We start from the raw sequence: 23043 nt of genomic DNA, 5'->3' as shown, positions 1-23043 counted from the left end.
GTTGGCGGCGGAGGTGGGAGGCGTGGGACACGTGGCGGCGGCGGACTGGCTGCGGGGCGGCGGCGGCTTTGTCCGGCGTGGTACGGACACGTCCGGCGGCGCCGGAGGGCAATTTTTAGGGTTTTGGACTGCGGATTATTTCGGGAGGGGTGCAAATATATAGGTAGAGGGAGCTAGGAGACTTCAAATGAGGTGCGGTTTTCGCCCACACGATCGCGATCGAATGACCTAGAGCATGGAAGAGAGTTTGGTGGGTTTTGGGCTGTTTAGAGAGGGGGGTTTGCTGCAACACACAAACAGACTTTACGGTTGCCCAGTTAACCGTTGGAGTACCAAACGACCTCCAAATGGAGAGAAACTTGACCGGTGGTATACCAAGGCCACTTGACAAGCCTCGGTCCATTCCGAGAACGTTCAACACCCGCTCACGAAAAAAAGCAAGAGGGGTGCACAGGAGGAGGTGGGAGCGCCGGATTGCAAAACGGACAACGGGGAAAATGCTCGGATGCATGAGACGAACACGTATGCAAATGCAATGCACATGATGACATGGTATGAGATGCATGACAAGAACAAAATGCAAAACGAAAGACAAAAACCCGACCACGGAGGGAAATATCATACACATAGCCGAAAATGGCAAGAGTTGGAGTTACAAATATGGAAAGTTACATCCGGGGTGTTACAACACTCCACCACTACGAGAGGATCTCGTCCCGAGATCTAGGACTGAAAGAACTCCGGATATTCGGAACGGAGATGGTCCTCGCGTTCCCAGGTGGCTTCCCGGTTGGAATGGTGCGACCACTTCACTTTCAGGAATTTGATTGACTTGTTGCGAGTCTTGCGCTCAGTTTCTTCAAGAATATCAACGGGGTGCTCATGATAAGACAAATCTTCTTGGAGGTCAATCTCTTCGAAGTTGATGGTGCGCTCAGGCGTCTTGAAGCACTTGCGAAGCTGTGACACATGGAACACATCGTGCACGTTTGCGAAGTTGGAAGGAAGCTTATGTCGATAGGCGAGGTCGCCTCTTTTGCCAATGATCTTGAAAGGACCCACGTATCTAGGGGAAGCTTCCCTTTGATACCGAAGCGACGAGTGCCTTTCATTGGAGAGACGCGGAGGTAGACATGGTCTCCGATCTCGAAAGCCACATCACGGTGCTTACTATCATAGTAACTCTTCTGTCGCGATTGCGCGGCTTTGAGATTTGCACGGATGACTTTACACGTTTCTTCAGCCTCTGTGATTAAGTCATTGCCAAGAAGTTGGCGTTCACCAGTCTCTGACCAATTGAGAGGGGTACGACAGTTTCTGCCATAGAGAATCTCGAATGGGGCCTTGCCCGAACTCGCTTGGAAGTTGTTGTTGTAGGAGAATTCGGCATATGGAAGACAATCTTCCCATTTCATGCCAAAGTAAATGACACAAGCCCTGAGCATATCTTCAAGAATTTGATTGACTCGCTCGACTTGGCCACTAGTTTGAGGATGGAAAGCTGTGCTGAAGCGAATGTTGGTGCCCATGGCCTTCTGGAAGGAGTCCCAGAACTTAGAGGTGAAGATGCTTCCACAATCTGAAGAAATCAATTGTGGAATGCCGTGCAAGGAGACAATCCTGGAGGTGTATAGCTCTGCCAACTGAGCTACTGTGATAGACTCTTTGATTGGAAGGAAATGAGCCACTTTAGAAAGCTTGTCGATGACAACGAAGATAGCATCATTTCCACGCTTGGACTTGGGAAAACCAGTCACGAAGTCCATTTCGATATGATCAAACTTCCACTCTGGGATAGCAAGAGGTTGGAGGAGACCAGCTGGTCGTTGGTGTTCTGCTTTCACTCTTCGACAGACATCACATTCATTCACGAATTGAGTGATTTCTCGCTTCATTCGAGCCACCAATACGACTGCTTGAGGTCATGGTACATCTTCGTATTTCCAGGATGAATGGACAGAAGAGAATTGTGTGCCTCGTTCATAATGTCTTTCCTTAGATCACCTTTAGGAACCACAATCCGGTCCTCGAAGAATAAAATGTCTCTGTCATCAATGTGATAGCACTTGTATTTGGAAAGACCCTTGTCGATACCACGTTTCACCTTCTTCACCATGGTATCCAGGAGTTGTGCCTCACGAATCTGATCTTCCAAAGTAGGAGAGACTATGAGGTTGGCAAGAAAGCCTTGAGGAACAACTTGGAGATTCAGCTTGCGGAAAGCTTCACAAAGATCCGGTTGGAATGACTTGAGAATTAAGCTGTTGCAATAAGCCTTCCTGCTTAAAGCATCTGCAATGACATTGGCCTTGCCTGGAGTATATTCAATACTCGGATTGTACTCTTGAATCATTTCGACCCATCGAGTCTGCCTGAGGTTGAGGTTGGGCTGAGTGAAGATGTACTTGAGACTCTTGTGATCGGTGAATATGTCCACTTTTCTTCCCAACAAGAGATGTCTCCACGTTATTAATGCATGGCCAACTGCCGCCAACTCAAGATCGTGAGTGGGGTAGTTCTTATCATTGGGCTTCAACTGACGAGAGGTATAGGCCACAACTTTCTTCTCTTGCATTAACACAGCACCGAGACCTTGGAGAGAAGCATCACAGAAAACTTCAAATGGCTTGGATTCGTCAGGAGGAGTCAAGACAGGAGCTGTGACTAGTTTCTCTTTGAGAGTGTCGAAAGCAACGTCACACTCAGGAGACCAGACATACTTCACATGCTTCTGGAGGAGGTTGGAAAGAGGCTTTGCAATCTTAGAGAAATTCTCAACGAATCTTCGGCAATAGCTTGCAAGACCAAGAAAACTGCGGAGCTGCTTGACATTCTGAGGAGGTTCCCAATTCACAATTGCGGACACCTTCTCGGGATTAAAAGCGATGCCCTTGGCAGAGATGATGTGACCAAGGTAAAGAACTTCATCAAGCCAAAACTCACATTTTGAAAACTTCGCATAGAATTGATACTCTCTGAGCTTGTCGAGCACCAATCGCAAATGTTTGGAATGATCCTTCTTATTCTTGGAGAAGACCAAGATATCATCGACATACACCAGAACGAATTCATTGGTATAGGGGTTGAAGATGAAATTCATCATCTGAGAGAATGTTGGAGGAGCATTGACTAGGCCGAAAGACATGACAGTATATTCATAATGCGAATCTGATGATAACCTATACGAAGGTCAAGCTTGGAGAATACTTTAGCACCTTTGAGTTTCTCGAATAACTCATTGATGTTGGGAAGTGGATACTTGTTCTTGATTGTCTTCTTGTTCAATGGACGGCAGTCGACACAAAGTCGGTCCGTGCCATCCTTCTTCTGGACGAAAAGAACACCACAACCCCATGGAGATGAAGTCGGTCTGATCAAACCCAGACGCTTTTGTTCATCGAGCTGTTTCTTCAATTCCTTCACCTCCTTGGGTCCAAGCTTGTAAGGACGCTTGCAAACGGGTTCAGTGCCTGGCTCAAGATCGATAACGAACTCAACTGGCCAGTGAGGAGGCATACCCGGAAGCTCTTCTAGAAAAACATCTTGGTACTCACAAACGACTGGAATTTGAGAGATGGCATTCAATTCGCCCTTCTCATTGAGAGAAAATAACCGAATGGTTTCATCACGAGCGGCATAAATGATAACATCCTCAGAAGAGTGTGTCAATTGAATTTCCCTGGCAGCACAATCAAGTTGAGCCTTGTGCTTAGAAAGCCAGTCCATCCCGAGAATTAGATCAATATCCGAGTCACCAAGAACAACTGGAGAAGACAGAAATTTATAGTTTCCCATCTTGATGGAAACATCCGGAACCATGGAGCTTGCATTCATGCATTTGCCCGGAGAGACAACTGCTAACGGTCTAGGCAAACCTTGAAAAACCAACTCATGCTTGGATGCAAATGGTCTTGATATGAAAGAAAGCGATGCACCAGTATCAAAAAGAACTTTTGCAGGAATATCATTAACAGGAAGATTACCTATTATCACATCAGTAGATTCCTCCGCTTGAGCTGCATTCCTCATGTTCACCTTTGCAGACTTTGGATTATGCTTGACCACTGCATTGCTGGAAGATCTGACAGGAGGAGGAGGCGGAAGGCGCCTTTGGTTGAAGCACTTGTTAGCATAGTGACCTTTCTGCTGACACTTGTTGCAAGTCACCCCTGAGAGTGGACGATGATAAGGAGAATTCGACTTTGGAGCTTGATTCTGAGACTTGTTCTGATAGCCAGGGTTGGAAGAGTGGGAAGAACCATGGCCACCTTTGTTCTTCTGCTGGTAAGGCTGACGAAACGGAGGAGGAGGCAACCAGAACTTCTGTTGCTTAGCTGCCACAAGTGAGGAAGAAGAAGACTGAACTGTGTCCCTGACTCTCTTCTTAGAAGCCTCACACTTGAGCTGAGCAGCCTCTTGCTTCAGTGCCATGTTATAGAATTGATCAAACTGAGTAGGCTCAACAAGAACGAGAGCCAACTGCAGATCCTCTCTAAGGCCACCTCTGAAGTGATAGATCATGCTCTTTTCATCAGGAACGTCTTGTTTAGCGAAGCGAGCAAGTTTCTGAAACTGGATGTTGAATTGATACACAGACATGTTGCCTTGCTTGAGATTGCGGAACTCCTCACGCTTGCTCTCAACAACACTTTGTGGAATGTGGTGCGCTTTGAAATCCCGACAGAAGTCAGTCCAAGTGATCACACGACCTCCTCTGGAATCTTTGTATTGTTGATACCAATCAGCAGCTTGGTCCTTGAGCTGAAAAGAAGCGAACTTGACATAGTCCTCAGGCCTGACATTGCTACATTCAAAATGCTTGTTGATGTCCACGAGCCAATCATCGGCATCCGTGGCCTCGGCACAGTAGCTGAAAGACTTGGGCTGATTTGCGAGAAACTGGTTGAGGGTAGCGAAGTGAGGCTGATTGTTGCCTTGACCTTGATTTCCTTGATTGCCTTGCCCTTGGGTGCGTTCTTGCAAGAGTTGTAGAATCATCTGAGCATTGGCGTTGGTGGCTGCCATGATAGCTTGCCATGCCTCCGGAGGCGGAGGTGGTGGCGGAGGGTTCGCTTGACTCCCTTCATTGCGATCCGGATTCTGACGCGTTGGTGGAGCCATCCTGAAGAGGGTGACATCCGTTAGCATCTTGATAGACAAATAGACAAGTAGAATCAACGGATAGAAATTGCAACATATAGTCTTCACAATAAACATTCGAACGAACATGAACGAATGAATTCCATAGTAAATCATCACACTTCCATTAAGTTGAGAAGCAACTTAGAAAAAGGTATGGAATCAACATTTGACTTCGAAGCAACTCGAATACCACAATTCAAAACAAAACAAAGTATTGGCTTGCAGAATAAGCCGGAACAAACATATGATAGAAATTTCGTCCGAAGTTTTCGTGGTGGGGCCCACACGGGCTCGATCGTACAGCACCATCATGTACAAGGCAGTGCACATGACATACGAAGCGTCCCCGAGTCGGCATAGCCAAGGACTCTTTAAGACACTACGAGACCACTGTAAAACCAACCGTGGAAAGGCGGACCACTAGACGTCGAACCCCAATCTCATATCATGCGTCTGTCGGAAAGATATCCTAGGAGCTACTTGAATTCCTACTTATAAACTCCCGAAACTTTCTGGTTATGCAATCTGGTGTAGGGGATACAGGGGACACAAAATATATCACCCAAACTAGCAATCCCTAGATCCAGCTGTATCCATCCGTCAACACATAACCAAGAAACCTTCGGAAATCGTGTACCTCAACCTTCAAAAAACATCCGTCATACGAGTTATGGCAATACTCCCGAACTCCCGCCCCAGTACTGGGTGGCATCGAGGTGATCTCACCAACAACTGCATAAAAGAGATTTCGATGTCGGCGAAACTCAGGTATTCCAGAACTGCAACGATAAAATTGTGACGACAACACCTCGGAGCTCAACTCCCCGGGACACTGCCACAACCCCTAAATGTCAGGAGGCACCAAGAACAATGTTCTCGTCACAAAACCATCGGAACGATTCTAAGATACCCGCGTGATCCTAAATTTTTTTAGTGAAACTTGAGGAGAGAAGAGTCAAAACTTCTACGTCAGGAGACCTCGCCAGAGCGACGAAGGGACTGGGGAGTAAAAAGAATCCTACTCTCCGATATATATAATCCTAAGACTCAAAACATTTTTGTTCTAGACTCAACAACGCCAGCGATTCGATCAAGCAGGGGGCTCCTAAGTCGGGGATGGCTCTGATTACCAACTTGTAACGCCCACGATGCGGCTATATCTCCCACGTGTCGAGGCACGACTTAGAGGCATAACCGCATTGTGGTTTTGTCGCAAGATGGGTCATCTTCACACAATCCCATGTAGTGAACAAGAATGGGATAACGAGAGTTGGCTTACAATCGCCACTTCACACAATACATAAATATAATTCATACATCATCCAAAATACACACATAGACCGACTACGGTCAAGATCCATAAGAAAATAAGATAACCCCAAATGCTAGATCCCCGATCATCCCAACTGGACTCCACTACTGATCATCAGGAAAAGACACATAGTAACGACCACGTTCCTCGTCGAACTCCCACTCGACATCGTGGTTCATCCGATGAGATCATCGTGGAACATGTGGGAGCTAACATGGGTATCCAGATCCCGCTGTTGGTTATTGACCGGAGAGGCGTCTCGGTCATGTCTGCATGTCTCCCGAACCCGTAGGGTCTACACACTTAAGGTTCGGTGACGCTAGGGTTGTAGAGATATTAGTATGCGGAAACCCGAAAGTTGTTCAGAGTCCCGGATGAGATCCCGGACGTCACGAGAGGTTCCGGAATGGTCCGGAGGTGAAGAATTATATATAGGAAGTCAAGTTTCGGCCACCGGGAAAGTTTCGGGGGTTACCGGTATTGTACCGGGACGACCGGAAGGGTCCCGGGGGTCCACCAGGTGGGGCCACCTATCCCGGAGGGCCCCGTGGGCTGAAAGTGGAAGGGAACCAGCCCTTAGTGGGCTGGGGCGCCCCCCTTGGGCCTCCCCCCATGCGCCTAGGGTTGGGAACCCTAGGGTGGGGGGACTTCCCCCTTGCCTTGGGAGGCAAGGCACCCCTTTCCACCCCTTGGCCGCCGCCCCCCCAACCCTAGATGGGTTTTGGCCGGCCCCCCCTCCCAAGGGGGCCTATATAAAGGGGGGGGAGGGAGGGCAGCAACCTACAGCCTTGGGCGCCTCCCTCCTCCCCTGCAACACCTCTCTCTCTCGGAGAAGCTTGGCGAAGCCCTGCCGGAGACCCGCTACATCCACCACCACGCTGTCGTGCTGCTGGATCTCCATCAACCTCTCCTTCCCCCTTGCTGGATCAAGAAGGAGGAGACGTCGCTGCACCGTACGTGTGTTGAACGCGGAGGTGCCGTCCGTTCGGCACTCGGTCATCGGTGATTTGGATCACGGCGAGTATGACTCCGTCATCCACGTTCATTGGAACGCTTCCGCTCGCGATCTACAAGGGTATGTAGATGCACTCCTTTCCCCTCGTTGCTAGTAGACTCCATAGATGCATCTTGGTGAGCGTAGGAAAATTTTATAATTAAGCTACGATTCCCAACAGTGGCATCATGAGCCAGGTCTATGCGTAGTTACTATGCACGAGTAGAACACAAAGCAGTTGTGGGCGTTGAGTTTGCCAATTCTTCTTGCCTCTACTAGTCTTTTCTTGTTTCGGCGGCATTGTAGGATGAAGCGGCCCGGACCGACCTTACACGTACACTTACGTGAGATAGGTTCCACCGACTGACATGCACTAGATGCATAAGGTGGCTAGCGGGTGTCTGTCTCTCCTACCTTAGTCGGAACGGATTGGATGAAAAGGGTCCTTATGAAGGGTAAATAGAAATTGGCAAATCACGTTGTGGTCATACGTAGGTAAGAAACGTTCTTGCTAGAAACCTACAAACCACGTAAAAACTTGCAACAACAATTAGAGGACGTCCAACTTGTTTTTGCAGCAAGTGCTATGTGATGTGATATGGCCAGAAGATGTGATGAATGATATATGTGATGTATGAGATTGATCATATTCTTGTAATAGGAATCACGACTTGCATGTCGATGAGTATGACAACCGGCAGGAGCCATAGGAGTTGTCTTTATTATTTTGTATGACCTGCGTGTCATTGAATAACGCCATGTAAATTACTTTACTTTGTTGCTAAACGCGTTAGCCATAGAAGTAGAAGTAATCGTTGGCATGACGACTTCACGAAGACACAATGATGGAGATCATGATGATGGAGATCATGGTGTCATGCCGGTGACAAAGATGATCATGGTGCCCCGAAGATGGAGATCAAAGGAGCATAATGATATTGGCCATATCATGTCACTATTTGATTGCATGTGATGTTTATCATGTTTTTGCATCTTATTTGCTTAGAACGACGGTAGCAAGTAGGATGATCCCTTATAATAATTTCAAGAAAGTGTTCACCCTAACTGTGCACCGTTGCGAAGGTTCGTTGTTTCGAAGCACCACGTGATGATCGGGTGTGATAGATTCTAACGTTCGAATACAACGGGTGTTGACGAGCCTAGCATGTACAGACATGGCCTCGGAACACACGCAATACACTTAGGTTGACTTGACGAGCCTAGCATGTACAGACATGGCCTCAGAACACGGAGGACCGAAACGTCGAGCATGAGTCGTATAGAAGATACGATCAACATGAAGATGTTCACCGATCTTGACTAGTCCGTCTCACGTGATGATCGGACACGGCCTAGTTAAACTCAGATCATGTTTCACTTAGATGACTAGAGGGATGTCTATCTGAGTGGGAGTTCATTAAATAATTTGATTAGATGAACTCAATTTCATGAACTTAGTCTAAAATCTTTACACTATGTCTTGTAGATCAAATGGCCAACGTTGTCCTCAATTTCAACGCGTTCCTAGAGAAAACCAAGCTGAAAGATGATGGCAACAACTATACGGACTGGGTCCGGAACCTGAGGCTCATCCTTATAGTAGCCAAGAAAGATTATGTCTTAGAAGCACCGCTAGGTGATGCACCAATCCCACAGAACCAAGACGTTATGAACGCTTGGCAATCACGTGCTGATGATTACTCCCTCGTTCAGTGCGGCATGCTTTACAGCTTAGAACCGGGTCTCCAAAAGCGTTTTGAGAAACATGGAGCATATGAGATGTTCGAGGAGCTGAAACTGGTTTTTCAAGCTCATGCCCGGGTCGAGAGATATGATGTCTCCGACAAGTTCTTCAGCTATAAAATGGAGGAGAACAGTTCTGTTGGTGAGCACATACTCAGAATGTCTGGGTTGCACAACCGCTTGTCTCAGCTGGGAGTTAATCTCCCGGATGACGCGGTCATTGACAGAATCCTCCAGTCGCTTCCACCAAGCTACAAGAGCTTTGTGATGAACTACAATATGCAGGGGATGGAAAAGACCATTCTCGAGGTATATTCAATGCTGAAATCAGTGGAAGGGGAGATCAGAAAAGAACATCAAGTGTTGATGGTGAATAAAACCACCAAGTTCAAGAAGGGCAAGGGTAAGAAGAACTTCAAGAAGGACGGCAAGGGAGTTGCCGCGCCTGGTAAACCAGTTACTGGGAAGAAGTCAAAGAATGGACCCAAACCCGGGACTGAGTGCTTTTATTGCAAGGGAAGTGGTCACTGGAAGCGGAACTGCCCCAAATATTTAGCGGACAAGAAGAAGGCCGGCAACACCCAAGGTATATGTGATATACAAGTAATTGATGTGTACCTTACCAGTACTCGTAGTAGCTCCTGGGTATTTGATACCGGTGCGGTTGCTCATATTTGTAACTCAAAGCAGGAACTACGGAATAAACGGAGACTGGCAAAGGACGAGGTGACGATGCGTGTCGGGAATGGTTCCAAGGTCGATGTGATCGCCGTCGGCACGCTACCTCTGCATCTACCCACGGGATTAATTTTAAACCTCAATAATTGTTATTTAGTGCCAGCTTTGAGCATGAACATTGTGTCTGGATCTCGTTTAATTCGAGATGGCTACTCATTTAAATCCGAGAATAATGGTTGTTCTATTTATTTGAGAGATATGTTTTATGGTCATGCCCCGCTGGTCAATGGTTTATTTTTGATGAATCTCGAACATGATGTTACACATGTTCATAGTGTGAATACCAAAAGATGTAAAGTTGATAACGATAGTCCCACATACTTGTGGCACTGCCGCCTTGGTCACATTGGTGTCAAGCGCATGAAGAAGCTCCATGCAGATGGACTTTTGGAGTCTCTTGATTACGAATCATTTGACACATGCGAACCATGCCTCATGGGTAAGATGACCAAGACTCCGTTCTCCGGAACAATGGAGCGAGCAACCAACTTATTGGAAATCATACATACCGATGTGTGTGGTCCAATGAGTGTTGAGGCTCGCGGAGGATATCGTTATGTTCTCACTCTCACTGATGATTTAAGTAGATATGGATATGTCTACCTGATGAAACACAAGTCTGAAACCTTCGAAAAGTTCAAAGAATTTCAGAGTGAGGTTGAGAATCAACGTGACAGGAGAATAAAATTCCTACGATCAGATCGTGGTGGAGAATATTTAAGTCACGAGTTTGGTGCACACTTACGGAAATGTGGAATAGTTTCACAACTCACGCCGCCTGGAACACCTCAGAGAAATGGTGTGTCCGAACGTCGTAATCGCACTCTATTGGATATGGTGCGATCTATGATGTCTCTTACCGATTTACCGCTCTCATTTTGGGGTTATGCTTTACAGACTGCCGCATTCACTTTAAATAGGGCTCCGTCGAAATCCGTTGAGACGACACCGTATGAATTATGGTTTGGGAAGAAACCTAGGCTGTCGTTTCTAAAAGTTTGGGGATGCGATGCTTATGTCAAGAAACTTCAACCTGAAAAGCTCGAACCCAAATCGGAAAAAATGCGTCTTCATAGGATACCCTAAGGAAACTATTGGGTATACCTTCTACCTCAGATCCGAAGGCAAGATCTTCGTTGCCAAGAACGGGTCCTTTCTGGAGAAGGAGTTTCTCTCGAAAGAATTGAGTGGGAGGAAAGTGGAACTTGATGAGGTGATAGTCACCCCTTCCGAACCGGAAAGTAGCGCAGCGCGGGAAAATGTTCCTGTGGTGCCTACACCGACTGGGGAGGAAGTTAATGATGATGATCATGAAGCTTCAGATCAAGTTACTAAACTTCGCAGGTCCACAAGGACACGTTCCGCACCAGAGTGTCACGGCAACCCTGTCCTGGAAATCATGTTGTTAGACAACGGTGAACCTTCAAACTATGAAGAAGCGATGGCGGGCCCGGATTCCGACAAATGGCTAGAAGCCATGAAATCCGAGATAGAATCCATGTATGAAAACAAAGTATGGACTTTGACTGACTTGCCCGATGAGCGGCGAGCCATAGAAAACAAATGGATCTTTAAGAAGAAGACGGACGCAGATGGTAATGTGACCATCTACAAAGCTCGACTTGTCGCTAAGGGTTATCGACAAGTTCAAGGGGTTGACTACGATGAGACTTTCTCACCCGTAGCGAAGCTGAAGTCCGTCTGAATCATGTTAGCAATTGCCGCATACTATGATTATGAGATATGGCAGATGGACGTCAAAACGGCATTCCTTAATGGCTTCCTTATGGAAGAGTTGTATATGATGCAGCCGGAAGGTTTTGTCGATCCTAAGAATGCTAACAAAGTGTGCAAGCTCCAGCGCTCAATCTATGGGCTGGTGCAAGCATCTCGGAGTTGGAACATTCGCTTTGATGAGATGATCAAAGCGTTTGGGTTTACACAGACTTATGGAGAAGCCTTTGTTTACAAGAAAGTGAGTGGGAGCTCTGTAGCATTTCTCATATTATATGTGGATGACATACTATTGATGGGAAATGATATAGAATTCTTGGAAAGTATAAAGGCCTATTTGAATAAGTGTTTTTCAATGAAGGACCTTGGAGAAGCTGCTTATATATTAGGCATCAAGATCTATAGAGATAGATCAAGACGCCTCATTGGTCTTTCACAGAGTACATACCTTGACAAGATATTGAAGAAGTTCAGTATGGATCAGTCCAAGAAGGGGTTCTTGCCTGTATTGCAAGGTGTGCAATTGAGCACGGCTCAATGCCCGACCACGGCAGAAGATATAGAAGAGATGAGTGTCATCCCCTATGCCTCGGCCATAGGGTCTATTATGTATACCATGCTGTGTACCAGACCTGATGTAAACCTTGCCGTAAGTTTGGCAGGAAGGTACCAATGTAATCCCGGCAAGGAACACTGGACAGCGGTCAAGAATATCCTGAAGTACCTGAAGAGGACTAAGGATATGTTTCTCGTTTATGGAGGTGACGAAGAGCTCGTCGTAAAGGGTTACGTCGATGCTAGCTTCGATACAGATCTGGATGACTCGAAGTCACAGACTGGATACGTGTATATTTTGAATGGAGGAGCAGTAAGCTGGTGCAGTTGCAAGCAAAGCGTCATGGCGGGATCTACATGTGAAGTGGAGTACATGGCAGCCTCGGAGGCAGCACAGGAAGCAGTCTGGATGAAGGAGTTCATTACCGACCTAGGGGTGATTCCCAATGCGTCGGGCCCAATGACTCTCTTCTGTGACAACACTGGAGCTATTGCCCTTGCGAAGGAGCCCAGGTTTCACAGGAAGACCAGGCATATCAAGCGTCGCTTCAACTCCATTCGTGAAAGTGTTCAAAATGGAGACATAGATATTTGTAAAGTGCATACGGACCTGAATGTAGCAGATCCATTGACTAAACCTCTCCCTAGAGCAAAACATGATCAACACCAGGACGCAATGGGTGTTCGATTCATCACAATGTAAATAGATTATTGACTCTAGTGCAAGTGGGAGACTGTTGGAAATATGCCCTAGAGGCAATAATAAAAGGTTATTATTATATTTCTTTGTTCATGATAATCGTCTATTGTTCATGCTATAATTGTATTGTCCGGAAATCGTAATACATGTGTGAATACATAGACCACAAAGTGTCCCTAGTAAGCCTCTAGTTGACTAGCTCGTTGATCAACAGATAGTCATGGTTTCCTGACTATGGACATGGGATGTCATTGATAACGGGATCACATCATTAGGAGAATGATGTGATGGACAAGACCCAATCCTAAGCATAGCATAAAAGATCGTGTAGTTTCGTTTGCTAGAGCTTTTCCAATGTCAAGTATCTTTTCCTTAGACCCTGAGATCGTGCAACTCCCGGATACCGTAAGAGTGCTTTGGATGTGCCAAACGTCACAACGTAACTGGGTGACTATAAAGGTGCACTACGGGTATCTCCGAAAGTGTCTGTTGGGTTGGCATGGATCGAGACTGGGATTTGTCACTCCGTGTGACGGAGAGGTATCTCTGGGCCCACTCGGTAATGCATCATCATAATGAGCTCAATGTGACTAAGGCGTTAGTCACGGGATCATGCATTGCGGTACGAGTAAAGAGACTTGCCGGTAACGAGATTGAACAAGGTATTGGGATACCGACGATCGAATCTCGGGCAAGTAACATACCGATTGACAAAGGGAATTGCATACGGATTGATTGAATCCTCGACATCGTGGTTCATCCGATGAGATCATCGTGGAACATGTGGGAGCCAACATGGGTATCCAGATCCCGCTGTTGGTTATTGACCGGAGAGGCGTCTCGGTCATGTCTGCATGTCTCCTCGACACCGTGGTTCATCCGATGAGATCATCGTGGAACATGTGGGAGCCAACATGGGTATCCAGATCCCGCTGTTGGTTATTGACCGGAGAGGCGTCTCGGTCATGTCTGCATGTCTCCCGAACCCGTAGGGTCTACACACTTAAGGTCCGGTGACGCTAGGGTTGTAGAGATATATGTATGCGGAAACCCGAAAGTTGTTCGGAGTCCCGGATGAGATCCCGGACGTCACGAGAGGTTCCGGAATGGTCCGGAGGTGAAGAATTATATATAGGAAGTCAAGTTTCGGCCACCGGGAAAGTTTCGGGGGTTACCGGTATTGTACCGGGACCATCGGAAGGGTCCCGGGGGTCCACCGGGTGGGGCCACCTATCCCAGAGGGCCCCGTGGGCTGAAAGTGGAAGGGAACCAGCCCTTAGTGGGCTGGGGCACCCCCCTTTGGCCTCCCCCCATGCGCCTAGGGTTGGGAACCCTAGGGTGGGGGGACTTCCCCCTTGCCTTGGGGGGCAAGGCACCCCTTTCCACCCCTTGGCCGCCGCCCCCCAACCCTAGATGGGTTTTGGCCGGCCCCCCCTCCCAAGGGGGCCTATATAAAGGGGGCGAGGGAGGGCAGCAACCTACAGCCTTGGGCGCCTCCCTCCTCCCCTGCAACACCTCTCTCTCTCTCGCAGAAGCTTGGCGAAGCCCTGCCGGAGACCCGCTACATCCACCACCATGCCGTCGTGCTGCTGGATCTCCATCAACCTCTCCTTCCCCCTTGCTAGATCAAGAAGGAGGAGACGTCGCTGCACCGTACGTGTGTTGAGCGCGGAGGTGCCGTCCGTTCGGCACTCGGTCATCGGTGATTTGGATCATGGCGAGTACGACTCCGTCATCCACGTTCATTGGAACGCTTCCGCTCGCGATCTACAAGGGTATGTAGATGCACTCCTTTCCCCTCGTTGCTAGTAGACTCCATAGATGCATCTTGGTGAGCGTAGGAAAATTTTATAATTAAGCTACGGTTCCCAACAAAGGCTTAGGTGGCAAATGGTAAAACCAAAGTTGGGCCTTGCTGGAGGAGTTTTATTCAAGGCGAACTGTCAAAGGGGTCCCATAAATCACCCAACCGCGTAAGGAACGCAAACTCAAGGAACATAATACCAGTATGACAGAAACTAGGGCGGCAAGAGTGGAACAAAACACCAGGCATAAGGCCGAGCCTTCCACCCTTTACCAAGTATATATAGATGCATTAATATAATAAGAGATATTGTGATATCCAAAATATCCATGTTCCAACATGGAACCAACTTCATCTTCACCTGCAACTAGCAACGCTATAAGAAGGGCTGAGCAAAAGCAGTAACTTAGCCAAACAACGGTTTGCTAGGAAAGGATGGTTAGAGGCTGCAAGGCAATATGGGAGGCATGATATAGCAAGTGGTAGGTAGCGCAGCATGGCAATAGAACGAACAACTAGCAAAGCAAAGATAGAAGTGATTTCGAGGGTATGGTCATCTTGCCTGCAAGGTTCTCAGAGTTGTCGAAAGCTTGATCCTCGTAAGCGTACTCAACAGGTTCCTTGTCGTGGAATTGTCACGGCAGATGTCCTCAAGCTAGGACTTAGTCGTGGAGCCATCGCCGCTGGGAAGCTTGAAGGGGTTAACGGGACAAGGAACGCGAGGGTTTATACTGGTTCGGCCCCTTACGGTGAAGGTAAAAGCCTACGTCCAGTTGAGGTGGTATTGATTAGGGTTTCGAAGACCAGGGAGCTTAACTGCTATGCCTGGCTCTCGATGAGATCTTTTTCTCTCCCTAAGCCGCTGCCGGGTCGTCCCTTTATATAAAGAGGTTGACGCCCAGCGGCTCTCAGAGTCCCGGCCGGCTCATAAAAGTGTCCGGCTCGGACTCTCAACTATTCTTGCCTTATACTACAAGTCTCGCCATACAACGGTTTATCACTACGGGCCTTAAGCCATCTCCGGGTCTTAAGCCCATCTTTGGCCCACCGTCTTCAAGCTTGGCGCCGGGCTTCAGGTGATGACCCTTACGAGTAACCCGGCCTCTTCTGGCGGGTGACTCTAAGGTTTATATCCTCAACATTAGGCCCCAGATTGATTTGAGCCGGCTCATGTCAATCTTCAATTCTTTCGACAGAAAATCTCCGGCTTACAACTGTGTGAAGGCCATAACCTGGCATGACGTCATCCTCTGGACTCCGGGTAATCCGCTGTGACGTCATCTTCCATTAAGTCCATTTTTTACTCCACCAGATCCGCAACGGATCTTATCTTTACTGCCATCCCGAAAATCGAGGCGCCTCTCGGGCGAGATAACCGCGCCGTGGCCTCCTCGTTTCTCGCGCCCACTTATGAGACTGGCCTTATAAATAGCCCGACCCTCGTGTCTTTCCATTCTCCCCCTTCTGTCGTCCTCTTCCTCTCGCTGCTCCCGTGCTGCTCGAGCTCCGTCGCCGCCGCCGCCGCAACAGAGCTCCGCGTCCTCATCAACCTTGGCCGCTGCATCTTCCTGAAACGTCCAGAGAAACGCGGCGAACTCTCGCAGCACATTTGCATCTGTAAGTTCCTTACTCCTTGTAGAATGGATCTACGTTTAAGCTCCTGCTGTTCTTCCACGTTCTTCGGCGTCGCCCACGAGTTCTTGGTAGTTTTCATTTTTACTGCCTCTTCTTGATCTTAAGATAGTATAGAACCAACACGGCGGCTGTTTAGCACCCATTTCAAATGCAAATAGATCTCTTTTCACTGCCTAAAGGCTCCGTTCGAGCCCAAGAACTTCCTTTGCATCTGTTTTTAGGTCTAGAAACTTTCCTTTTAGCCGACCGTTTTGATCCAAATTATTTACTGCAACGTGTGAAACCTGTTTTCACCACACTTAGTAAAAAACTGCACCCGTTAAGTCATGGCAGTTTACATTTCCGGTTTAAAGAAACCACGCACCGTAGAACCTTCCGGCTCAAAGGAAGCCACACGCCGTAAAATTTTCCGGCTCACTTACAACAAGGCTGTAGACGATTTGAATTACTCTCAAGCTCACCAGCGGCTTAGATATCCCGATGCACTTAGATATATGTCATTAGGCCCCTCCATAAGCCGCCACTTTAAACACTGAACTGTAAATTTCCTCCGGCTTACAATTAAACCGGACATTTTCCTTTTATCATAGGCTTCCGACTTTCACCATGCCTCCCAAAGCTCCCAAAGCTCCCATCACATGCAATTGGATGAGGTCCAACGTCACCGATGAGACTTTAATAGATTTCATGAAGTCGGGTTACCCGCCTACGAAGGACGTCATGTCGTATCGTGCCCCTGACCCGTCAGAAGAGAGACCACAGCCAAAGGACGGGGAGGTGGTAGTTTTTGTGGATCATATGAGCCGGGGCTTCGCACCGCCCGGCTCAAAGTTCTTTAGAGACGTGTTGAATTTCTTTGACCTGCGGCCACAAGACATAGGACCCAATTCTGTGTCCAATATATGCAACTTCCAAGTGTTCTGCGAAGTCTACCTTGGAGAGGAGCCCAGCCTGCTGCTCTTCAGAGAGATCTTCTTCCTAAACCGTCAGAACGAGTGCGCCAACGGGCCAAGCTTGGAACTTGGCGGCATCTCCATTCAGCGACGGAGAGACTGCCTTTTCCCTTACGCCGAGCCGCCAAGTCACCCAAAGGACTGGAACCATACATGGTTCTATTGCCAAGACACGTCGCCGGCTGATGAGAGCCCGCTGCCCGGCTTTCGCCCTTCACGTCTGGAACCAACTCACGCTCTGTCTGACAAGTTAACTCAAGCGGAGCGCCAACCTCTGCTCCCCACCATCAACAAGATCAAGGCTCTCCTGGGCAATGGTCTCAACGGAATTGATCTGGTCCGGGTCTGGATCTCGTGGCGGGTGATCCCCTTGAGCCGCCGCCCCGGCTTAATGTGTGAATACACAGGCCGGAAAGATGACCCCCTGCGACATAGCCGCAACGATCTTCCTGAAGACGTTGCTGAAGACATGACCAAGGCCCTTTTAAATGAGAGCTTGGCAGACTGCGGGAGGACCGGGTTAGCCCCCTTCTGCAAGGCCAACCCAGCCCCAGCGGTAAGCCGCTGGTCTGAACATCTTATCTTCTTCCGTAGACATCCTTCATCTGAATCTTTAAGAAATCATCATTGTATTTTTCAGGCTGATGACAAATTCTGGAAGGTCAAATATGACCATGAGGCAGCCAAGAAGGCCAGGAAGGCTAAGAAAGTCGCCAAGAGAGCCGCTCCCCGCAAGAAGGGAAGTAGGCCTACTGCTTCAGAGCTGCTGCAACTAAGCGACAGCTCCGAGTCAGAGGTAACCCCTGAACCTGTAATCTCTTGTTGTATTTATTGTTTATTTCTGTCCACCTTATCAATACTGTTCATCAATAGGATGATACCGGAGCAAGTAACCCGGTGGTTGAAGAGGTAACGATACTTTCCTCCGACTCGGAGCCCTTGCCAAGGCTGAAAGTCCGAAGGGTAACCCGGAAAGTAAGATTTTCTCATCCTTTAGCTTATCAAGATCCTCAATTTCTTTTGAAGCAACAGACTCATGAGAGCCGGCGGCACACCCGGACCAACAAGGATGCTGACCTCTCCTCCGGCTTACCCGATGCATCGAGGAAACGCCGAACCGAGGTTATCTCCAACTTGTACCCTTTTCATCCTTTGGCGGGTGTTATACGTCAACCGCTCAATTCTTCTGATTCAAACTATCAGGAAACCTCACCCTCCTCTGGTGACTCGATGCAATCAAGCCTGCCAGCCTTCAAGACCGTACCCGGGTAATGATGACCATCTCTTGTTGTGCTTATCTTTGCTCATACCTTTGTACTAACCTTTTTGTCCTTTCAGTGCCCAGGCAAAGCTCACCAAGAAGGCGAAGAAGAACAAGCCGGTCGAAGAGCTGGACTTGCCTGAACCGGAGGTAGCAGCTCAAGAACCGCCAGCTGCCTCCGCTCCCGAAGCCACCGCTCCAACCGACAAGGCAATTGCAGAAGCTTCTGCTAACCCGGAGACCTCCAGCTCGGCTCAGCCGGTCAATGACCCGGACGTGGTAATCACCCGGACAGAGTTTGTTGAGCCGGGGAGACCTACTGCACTGGCCAAGTGCTCCGCCAAGGAGGAATTGCTACAGCACCGCCGGGTTAATCTGGACCTCACCGACTACGCCAATCTGAACATCGGAGAGATCGTCACCGGCTATGTCAGCCAAGTGCACAAGAGCCGGGATGTAGAGATCGGCATGGTGAACGAGATTCAGCAGAAGTCTGAGGTACTACTCTTCTTTCTTCTTGCTTACTGCATAGCTATCTTGTTATTCTTACCATATTCTAGCCCCCAAGTCTACGACTTATGATAGAATATGTTGTAGACTTAAGTTCCGGCTTACTCGCTTGAACCGGAAATTTGTAAATAGAAACATTCGATATGCATTAGCCCCCAAGTGCCAAGTGTCTTTGCTTGGAAAGTGCTTGGGACTTTAAAATTGCATAATAACTGTTCATCCTATAACCCGGAAATTATGCAGGCGGCTTGCAAGAAGTTTGAAGCTGACATCTCCGATCTGAAGACCCGCCTGAGGACGCAAGAAACTGAGACCCGGAAGGCCAATGCCAAATTTGTGTCCAGTATTGCTGCGCAAGAAAAGCTGAAGACGGACTTTGATGCTGAACGGAAAGCTTGGGTCGAAGAGAAGGCTACTCTGGTGAACCGGGCCGAACAGGCGGAGAAGGCTCTGACAGAGAAGACCGCCGAACTCTCCGGCTTAAAGCGCCAAGTGTCCCAGATGGTTGCCGCAATCTTCGGTAAGTCATTCCACCGGCTTTCGTCCAATTTATAATTTTTATGTCTCATAACCCATCATTGTCGGCGGCTTATCTTACTCTGTTACACAGGTCCCAGAACCGCCAACCTCAACCAAAGTGTGGTGACCAAGTTGAAGGCCGTGTACACCCTGGTGGAGCAACTCTACACCGGGTCACAGCGCGCCTTGGCCATGGTGGCCCTATCCAATGAGGTGCCGACTCATCTGGCGAAAGTTCTTCGCCGGCTTGCCGTTCTTCCCCAACGTGTCCAAGAGCTGCGGCGGGCCTCTGCAAGAGCCAGAGCTATCGCCGCTCTGAGCCGGGCCAAGGCGTTCCTTCCAGAATTAGACCCGGCGGACATTGCCCTCGGCTATCCCAGTTTGAAGGAAGACGGCACACCCTTCAACCAAAGGGACTTTGCAGCCTGCGTGAAGATCGTGCGCCCGGTGGCCACCCTCATTGGAAACGACACGGATCTGACCAAGTACCAGCCGGGTTACAATGCAGAAAATCAGAGGACCCCCACTTCGTGTTATGAAGCTATCAGCTTAGTCCCGCCAGCTCGTAAGCACACCTTCGCCCCGGAGATTGACCCGGCCGGGTTAATTGACGAGGAAGCTCAATTTGAAGCTCTGAGCAGCATTGACTGGAAGTCGTCAACTTTCCAGGTCTTGGGAACAGCCGGAGGAGCGGAGAGGGATGAGCCGGAAACTTCAACCCAGCAAGCGTCGTAACTCTGCAGGCGGCTTATTAAACAATGCTTCACCCTTTCGGACTCGATGAGTCTTGTAATAGAGTAGGACCAACACTTTAACTTTGCCGTGCCACCGTGCACGCGTTGAATGCTGAATTCCATTGAAGCTGTCTCCTTTATACTTCTCCGGGTCATAATTGATCATTCATTTTCCTTAAGCTCAAATAGTCGCCTTTAACTATCCTGCCTAGAAGGACAAATCACAAGTCTCTAGGCGGCTTACCGCACTGAGAATCATAGTTTTAGACATATAACCCGGAATATGAATCAAAAAAGACTGGTCCTCAATTATGTCCTTGATATAGCCGTAATAACACACTTAACGGCCTGCAAGCACACTTCCGGCTTATATAACCTGGGTAATAAGGTTGGTACCTCAATTCTGGTTTACCAGTCTTAATAACACCGATTGTATTCGACTAGTACTATAAATCAAAGTTAAGCCGGCAAAGTGAGACCCGCCGTGCACACTTGAAATAATCAGAAGAACTCACTATAAATCAGAAGAACTTAGGGGCTTCCGGTTCAAATATGACCAGAAACCCGTCCCAAAGGGGTTATGCTAGGATTCAAATGCGATCATATAGACCCAGCGGGTGTGGCGATGCCAATCAAGAGGGTACCGACAGCTATGTTCTCTTTGGTTCGAATACGACCCATGTTTGAACAGGAAGCCCCCAAATGACCTTAAGAATTGTTTAACGACGCTGATTCGAATATGATCCACGTCGGTTCCCAAAGGGGTTAAACTATGATTCAAATATGATCAAAGAAAACTCCCCAATGAGCTCGGCACTTTGCCAATCAAATGGGTATCGACAGCTATGTTCTCTTTGGTTCGAATACGACCCATGTTTGAACAGGAAGCCCCCAAGTGACCTTATTGTGTATGGCTAGATTCGAATACGATCATAAGCCGGATCCTCCTTCAAGTTATCACATGATCTTGTAATGAAAGCAACACTTTTATATTTGGAGGAGAAAAAAGGACAGAGGTCCTGCTTTATTGCTTATCATAATATATACATGGCTTAGAGAAATATGTACATTATGAGAGCCGGTGGCTCAAGTGTAATAAGGCCGAAGCTGAGCTACGTTCCACGGCCGACGGGTCTCTTCCTCCGACTTATGTGAATCTTTGTGTTCCCGAACGTCAATGAGGTAATATGACCCGTTGTGCAAATTCTTGCTGACCACAAAGGGCCCTTCCCAAGGCGGGGATAGCTTGTGCGCATCTGTTTGATCTTGGATGAGCTGGAGCACCAGATCGCCTTCCTGGAAGACCCGGGATTTAACCCGGCGACTATGATAACGGCGCAGGTCCTATTGGTAAATCGCTGAGCGACCTGCTGCCACATCACGCTGTTCGTCCAACAAGTCAAGAGCATCTTGGCGCGCCTGTTCATTATCCACCTCAACATAAGCCGCCACTCGAGGCGAGTCATGACGGATGTCACTGGGGAGGACTACTTCCGCTCCATAAACCATGAAGAAAGGCGTGAAACCTATAGACCTGTTAGGAGTAGTGTTGATGCTCCACAACACGGAGGGTAACTCCTCTACCCAACAACCCGGCGTCCGTTGTAAAGGGACCAAAAGCCGGGGTTTGATGCCTTTCAGAATCTCCTGATTAGCCCTCTCAGCTTGACCATTGGACTGAGGGTGAGCCACTGATGAAACATCAAGTCTAATATGCTCTCGTTGACAAAACTCCTCCATGGCGCCTTTGGATAAATTTGTACCATTGTCAGTTATAATGCTGTGTGGAAAGCCAAAGCGAAAGATCACCTTTTTCATAAACTGAACTGCTGTGGCTGCATCACACTTGCTAACTGGCTCCGCTTCAACCCACTTGGTAAATTTGTCAACTGCCACCAAGAGGTGGGTCTTCTTATCCTTGGATCTTTTAAAAGGCCCAACCATATCAAGCCCCCAGACCGCAAAGGGCCAAGTAATTGGGATCATCCTCAGCTCCTGAGCCGGCACATGAGCCCGTCGCGAGAAACTTTGGCAACCATCACATTTACTGACCAAGTCCTCCGCATCAGCATGAGCCGTCAGCCAATAAAAACCATGACGAAAAGCCTTGGCCACAAGAGACTTTGAGCCGGCGTGATGGCCACAATCCCCTTCATGAATCTCACGCAAGATCTCTTGACCTTCCTCAGGGGAGACACAACGCTGGAACGCTCCCGTAACACTGCGGCGATGCAACTCACCATTGATAACAATCATTGACTTAGACCACCGGGTAATTTGTCTGGCCAAAGTTTCATCCTCAGGCAAATCTCCCCGGGTCATGTAAGCCAGATAGGGCATTGTCCAGTCCGGTATGATGTGGAGAGCCGCCACCAGTCGTGCCTCCAGGTCAGGGACAGCCAAGTCTTCCTCTGTAGGCAACTTAACAGAAGGGTTATGCAGGACGTCCAGGAAAATATTAGGCGGCACCGGTTTTCGCTGAGAGCCCAGCCGGCTTAAAGCATCAGCTGCCTCGTTCTTCCTGCGATCGATGTGCTCTACTTGGTAACCCTGAAAGTGCCCAGCAATGGCATCAACTTCGCGGCGATAAGCCGCCATGAGAGGGTCCTTGGAGTCCCACTTTCCTGATACTTGTTGAGCCACCAAGTCTGAGTCGCCGAAGCACCTTACCCGGCTCAAGATCATCTCCTTAGCCATCCGAAGACCGTG

This window comes from Triticum aestivum, chromosome 2D (assembly GCF_018294505.1).
Source record: "Triticum aestivum cultivar Chinese Spring chromosome 2D, IWGSC CS RefSeq v2.1, whole genome shotgun sequence".
In the NCBI taxonomy this organism is placed as follows: Eukaryota; Viridiplantae; Streptophyta; class Magnoliopsida; order Poales; family Poaceae; genus Triticum; species Triticum aestivum.
Note: the sequence above shows the minus strand (reverse complement) of the source record.